The sequence below is a fragment of the Cebus imitator genome, unplaced genomic scaffold (genome assembly GCF_001604975.1).
Source record: "Cebus imitator isolate Cc_AM_T3 unplaced genomic scaffold, Cebus_imitator-1.0 Scaffold184, whole genome shotgun sequence".
Taxonomy (NCBI): domain Eukaryota; kingdom Metazoa; phylum Chordata; class Mammalia; order Primates; family Cebidae; genus Cebus; species Cebus imitator.
Window position 1 is genome coordinate 1046960 of NW_016107499.1, and position 7429 is coordinate 1054388.

Genomic DNA, 7429 nt, shown 5'->3' on the forward strand with positions numbered 1-7429 from the left:
GCATATCCAAAACTAGACTAAGCAAAAAGAATAAATGGGGAAGTATTACATTACTTGATTTCAAACTATAATTTAAAGCCATAGTCACCAAAACAGCATGGTATTGGTATTAAAATAGACACATAGACCAATGGAACAAAATAGAGACTCAGAAATAAAGTCAAATACTTACAGCCAACTGAACTTTGACAAAACAAAAGCATAAGGTGGGGAAAGGACACCCTATTCAAAAAATAGTGCTGGGATAATTGGCAAGCCATATTTGGAAGAATGAAACTGGATCATTTTTCACCTTATAGAAAATTCAACTCAAGATGGATCAAAGACTTAAATCTAAGATGTGAAACCATAAAGATTCTAGAAGATAACATTGGAAAAATCCTTGTAGACATTGGCTTAGGCAAAGAGTTCCTGACCAAGAAAGCAAATGCAATAAAAACAAAGATAAATAGATGAGACTTAACTAAGCCAACCAGCTTCTGCACAGCAAAAGAAATAATCAGCAACAGACAACCCACAGGGTGGGAGAAAATTTTTACAATCTATCTATCTATATATTTTTTCCCCTGCTGCACACAGCTGTAGTCATCCAAAAATGCAATCATAGAGTTAAACAACAGGGAAATTAATTAGAACAGTTGCCCAAAATACCCATTTTCCCTCTTTTTCCATTTGCTCCTTTTTCTCCTTTTGGGCCCTGACGACCATGCTGTCCATCTGATCCATTGTGTCCTGGCAACCCGCCAACTCCCTGAGGTCCTGGTCGTCCAGGAGGTCCTGTGAGGCAAATGCCCTGGGTGCTGTTGCACAGGTCCACCATCACTCAGATCGGCACCATGGAGTAGGTCATCATCATCAGCATGTCCTGGCTCTCCGAGCGGATATGCGGCACGGGCTCCCCGCCGTGGCCGTGCTTGTTGGGCGCTGAGCTGGCCGGGTCTGGGGATGGTGCGGGCTCCCAGCACAGTGCTTGGCTCAACTCAACCAGGAAGGTGGGCAGGGCACCGTCCTCGCACTGCTCCAGGCCCCGCTGCACCTCCAGTGCTCCCAGCGCAGCACTCCACAATCTATATATTTGACAAAGGACTAATATCTAGAATCTACAAATAAATCAGAAAAAAAATCCCATCGAAAAGTGGGGTACGGACATGCATACACAGTTCTTAAAAGAAGATACACAAATGGTCAACAAGCATATGGAAAAATGTTTCACATCACTAATTAGCAAGGAAATGCAAACCAAAACCACAATGTGCACAATGTGATACCACCTCGCTGCTACAAGAATGGCCACAATCAAAAGCAAAAAAAAAAAAAAAAAAAAAAAAAAGATGTAGATGTGGATGTGGTGAAAGGAAACACTTTTACAATGCTGGGAATGTAAACTAGTACAACCACTATGGAAAACAGTGTGGAGAGTTCTTAACTGAAAGTAGATTTATTGTTTGATCCAGCAATCCCACTACCAGGTAACTACTCAGCAAAAAAGCAGTCATTATATGAAAAAGATATTGCACACATGTTTATAACCACATAATTTGCAATTGCAAAAATATGGAACCAGCCCAAATACCTATCAATCAGTAGATGGATAATGAAAAAAATATATATATGCATATATATATATATATATATATAGTCATACATATACATACACATATCATACACACACACATATATATATACACATACAGAGCATGAAATGCTACTTGACCATAAAAAATAACAATAATAGCATTTGCAGCGAACTGTATGGAATTGGACACTATTTATGCTAAGTGGAGTAACTCAGGAATGGACAACCAAGGATCGTATGTTCTCATTTATGTGTGGGAGCTAAGCTATGAGGATGCAGAGGCATAAGAATGATACATTGGACTTTGGGAACTCGTGGGAAAGGGTCAAGGGTGGCAAGGAATAAAAAACTACACATTAGGTACAGGGTATACTGCTCTGGTGATGTGTGCACCAAAATCTCAGAAATTACCACTAAGAAACTTAGTCATGTAACCAAACACAACCTGTTCCCCAAAACCCTATTGAAATAAAAAAATAAAATATAAAAAGATAATCAACACTGCTTCAAGGTCTGATTATGTGAAGATTTTTAAATTCATTAGATTTATAACACTGAGATCATTGGTGACCTTTTTCAAAGCAGTGTTTATGGAATAATAGAGGCTAAATAGTAAAATAAGGGTAAGGAAGTGAGAACTGCATATGTGGATAATAAAATTATAAGTTGTATTTATCTTATTTTAATTCTAGGCTATACAAATGTTTCTAAAATTCTAGAAATTAAATGTTAATAAGATACAAGAATAATAAATAAAATAGATGATACTGCTATACTGACTTCTTGATACTAAGAAGGGGTGATAAGATCCCAGTATAGCAGAGGCCAGGTGGTGTCCTATCATCAATAACAACAACAAGGTCAAAATGGCAGCCACTGGACACAGATGTGCAGACAGATATGAAGATGGTTACTATAATAAAAAGGGACAGCCAACAAAGTTATTGCTCAATCTATATAATCAAAATTATAAATTATGGATGATGTAGGGGTAGAGGACAGCTGCTGTAATAAAAAATAATTATCCTTTCTTCCATTCTGAACTTGAGCCAGTTTTTAGACCTGAAAAAGCACTAACTCATGGAAAGGCCAAGTTTCCAGAAGGAAGGAAACTGTAATACAAGTGTATGTAGGTATGATTCATCTAATCCTCCCACTGACCATTCACTTGGTTAAAAATGCTGTAGAAAAATGGGAATACACAGATGTTTCAAGAATTGTTGAAAAGCAGAGGCCAAGTTGACATTGAACTCTGCAGTATCAAATAATCATCCTAGCACCTCTCTTATTGTCAAAACATATTGGAACAGGTGATAAATTGAATCTTAGCTTAATTATAGGTATCATTGGTTCTACTATGTCCATGGATCCATTCAATGGCCATTTCCTGTTCACAAATGTATAATTGGAATGAGTATACAAGGTCATTGATAGACCTCCCACATTTACTTCTTGGCCTGTAGATAACAGCTATCATATAGGAGAGGTCAAGCAGAAGGATATGAATCTGCCAAACTATCATCTCACAAAGATTTTTTAAAATCCCATCCTTAAGCATAAATTAATGCCCTTAAACACCTAAAAACATAATTCATGTTACATCATGAATTAATTTATTATCTGTGAAAGGATCTATCAAACACTTATAAAAACCAGATAGATTTCAGAAGACTATAGTATATTATTAACTCTGCAAAAGCACATAGTAACCCCACCTATTAGCTACTGTGCCAGACATGATAAGGTTATCATCTCACAAAGATTTTTAAAAATCCCATCCTTAAGCAGAAATGATAAGGTTATCATGTCTGGCACAGTAGCTAATAGGATATGATAACCTTGTCACATCTGGCACAGTAGCTAATAGGTGCCAGATATGGTAACAGTGCCTCAGTAACACATATGTAGAAATTAACCAAGTAAAGGTGTTCTTTTCCTATCAAAGAACCAAAAGCAATTTGTGTTCACAGATTTGCCTTAGAGATTTGTTCAATCTCCCTGTCTCTGTTAGTCATAATATAATCTGAAAGGAGCCAGACCTCATGAACATACTGAAGAAACCCGCATTAGTTCACAGTATTGATAATATGTTAATCAGAACAGAAGAGTAAGAATTAATGTGTACATTAGTTGGCATGTCGTGTACATGCACCCAGTAGAGGTGTGAGATAAATACTCTCAGCAGAGTGTGAGATAAATGCTCTCAGTAGAGGTGTGAGAAAATTCAAGGATCTGACACATTGGTAAAGTTTTAATAGTTTAATTGTCTGGGGCATGTAGAGATTTGTACTTCAAAATAAAGAAAATCATATACTTTAATGTTCTTATGCCTCACACTGCGTGAAATAAATCACAATCACTAAGAGGCATTTTAAATTTCTGGAACCAGAATACCTCATGCTTGGAACATTGTTTCGTCCCATTTATCAAGTGATGTAGTTGTTAATATTTTGATCTGAACTCAGAGCAAGTTCATGCTGTGATGCAAGCAGCCCTGTTACTAAGGCCACATGACCCAGGAAACTCCATAGTACTGAAAGCATATGTGGTGACAAAAGGTGACATTTTTTGGTAGAATTTGAGGCAATTCTCAATAACAGAATAGCAGCACAGCCCTTTAGGATACTGAAATAAATCCATACCACCTACAACGGAAAAATTATACACTATTTTAAAAATATCTACCAGCATGCAACTAAGTACTGGTAGAGACAAAGTGGCTGGCCTTGGCATATCACATGACTTTATTGCCAGAACCACCCATTATGAACTAACATCTTTCAGACAATCTAAGCCATTAGATCAGACAGGCCCAGAAGTAATCCATCATGAAAGTGAAGCAATACATCTACTTACGAGTATAAGAAATGTCATAGCTTAAAACTATGCTACTGAAGAAGGTGGCCCAGACCCCCGTGTCACCACCACGGTTGCACTATTGTCTTCTTTCTCAGTATAAACTCATTTTAACATGTGGGCACATTAGCATAACAATCACTGGCCAAGCGTGGTAGCTCATGCCTGTGATCCCAGCTACTTGGGGGGGCTGAGGCAGAACAATCACTTCTTCAATCCCAGAGGCAGAGGTTGCAGTGAACTGAGACCATTGCATTGCACTCAGCCTGGCAATAAGAATGAAACACCGTCTCAAAAAAAAAAAAAAAAAATCATTGGGCCTAGAATTCACCATATTACTCACAATGTGACTGATGATTGATAGAAAAGTAGCATCTGTTTTTAAAGACACCACTGCAATGCCTCCTTAGATATGACACTTGTGAGAATGGAGTGTCATTTTCCAGTTACATTTACACTGTAACCAATGATCATTCTGTATTGCTATGTCCTAAAAACATAGAACATATGAGTATGCATGGATCAACTTTAGGTTTCTTTGATTACTGTGATTTCTACGGACTCATTTGGAAATTTGTGCTTCTTAACGCCCCCAAATCTAGGATATGCCTATCTAGAGGTTTTGGCTCCAGGAAGAAAAGCCTTCTACCAGGAAACACAGCAAAAGAACCTCTAAATTGAAGCTCTGACTTCTGCCTAGTTACTTTGGCTCCTTGTACCATGTACCAATTATGCAATGAAAGAGTTCCCACTATCATATGAGTAATTGACATGATGATCAGAAGGAGAAAAGGCTGGAAATAGTTGCAAGAAAGAGTGGATTCGGCATTTCTTATTATTTCCTTGATGATTTTTAAAATATTAAATGAATAAGCACAGTGGCCACAAATTGAGAATTGCATAATATAAACAAACTGTTAACATCACCCTAACACATTAGCCATTGAGGCCCTAGTTGAGAGTGAAAGTAAACTAGGACTAAACTGGTGAAGGGTGATGGAAACTATCAACTATGGTCCTGTAACAGTTGAAGTGTCAGGGGCTATAATGCCTTCCACTAACCCTCGTCCTGAAAGTTTCTTCAGGAAAAGAGCAATCAACATTCTGTAAATTTTTCGATGGGATTTACATTTGTGTAAAACATATACACCAGATCTGCACAAAAATGGACTCTGGTAGATGCCATGATGTACTGCAGGAATTCTCCAACATTTCCCTCTGCTATAAGTAGCTGCCTGTCCCAAGGCTAACCCCTGCTCAGGTCAATATTGAGAATAATACCGAAGACAGAAAATCTTAGCCTGCCATTTAGGATATCTCTGAAGGGCCACCTGGACTTGGATACCCTGATCAGTGGAGGCCTTTATTGTCCCAACATCACAGTTCAAATTCTCTCTTTCCTCACTTTTCTGCATGTGATTCCGAGAAGCACGCCTCAATAGACTTTTTCTACACATAATCCCAGAGTCTGCTTCTTGGGTATCTAAGACAGCATGAAATTTATATTTTTGTTTATTATTGGGTGTGTGAGATATCAGATAAGTGTTTTTGTTTAAATCATGCTGGTGAAGCATGTTTGAAATTTGCTTTTCTCCCACCACCAAAAACTCTGGGATGTAATAATCATCCTTACTGCTTCTCTAAGTTAGGCCATCTACCTCTAGTTTCAAATGGACAAACTTCTAAGTCTTCTAGTTTTCTTATTCTTAATCTCAGCAAGTATTAGAGCATATATTCCATCCCTGAGCAAAATTTAACAGGAAAATCTGGTACTTAAAAACACATATTTAGATGTGCTGGTATGTAACATGTATATGTATGTATGCATATTTTTATATAAATACATTTGGGAATGCTCTTTCCTGTAGTTCATAACATGATTTCAGTTTCTTAAAAGTGGTAATGTAAACTTCAATGTCATTGCAGTATTCAATCTGTTTAGACTTGCATGTTACAAAAATAGAAGATAAGCTAAATTCTTGTGAAATAAAGAATATATAAAGAGCTATAGATGCAAAGAGTTTTGATAAAATATTTCAAGAACAATATGACATACTAGTCAGCAATGGTTTTTTTGTGTATTTTTAAGACAGGAAACACAAAATGTGAAACATATGTAGGCTTTAACATCATAAATCCTAAATTCAAGTCCAGACACACTGTCTTAATTTACTTCACAGATCTGAAGAATAACATCAAACTTAAATTAGCACAGGTTCTTCATCTGTAGAATGGAGCCAGTAACCTGAGTCATAGATTTATGGTAAGGAACCATTAATATGAAAATTATGAAGTCATTATCATCATCATCTTAACCACCATTCTCCTGGACATGATATTTATTTTAAAAATATTATTTATGACATAGATAACAGTGTAATGAAAATACCTTCAAATTTATGTACTATACATTTGACAACTGAGATGGGATTGCTATTTAGAAATCAAAAAGCTTTATAAAAATTTATTCAAATGCCATCTATTCATCATTAATGTAGCTTAAAAACTTATCATAGTAAGTATGTTCCAGTACTCTGTTTGTCCTATTCTATAGAAATGTGACATCTGTATCTGTGGTCTAAGTCTTAAATCATAGATAATAATATTAAGTGAATTATAATTTATGAAAGAAATAACAGTTGTAATAGGGACTTCAAAATGATAAATATCACACAGAAATATCTACCACTAGTAACAGCTATGGTAAAGCCTTATTGTCAACCAAACTTTTCCCCAAAATAAACTAGAATAATAATCTGAAAACAAGCAGAATTTGAGAGGCTTCAGTGATAAAATGTAACTTTAATGTATAATGTATCAGGATGAAATTGCCTTACAAGTTATCTTACACACAGAGTAGATGCCCTGCTATGAGATTTGATCATAACCTATTGTGATGATCTATCTCTGAGGCTAATTTAATATGACAACATTAAATATTGAATTCCTATTATTAACTCTCCTATTTTAATTTTATGCTCACCAAGAATCCTTCAA

The 7429-nt window shown here is 36.3% G+C and overlaps 1 long non-coding RNA gene across 1 annotated transcript in view; it reads left to right on the forward strand.

Annotated features, from left to right (window-relative positions):
- The window catches only part of LOC119473785, a 91956-nt gene extending 85267 nt beyond the window's left edge, over positions 1–6689 (forward strand). Inside the window, exon 3 of the long non-coding RNA XR_005203008.1 lies at positions 6613–6689. This is a non-coding gene — a long non-coding RNA (uncharacterized LOC119473785). The remainder of the gene's footprint in view (positions 1–6612) is intronic.
- The last annotated feature ends 740 nt before the right edge of the window (positions 6690–7429 follow it).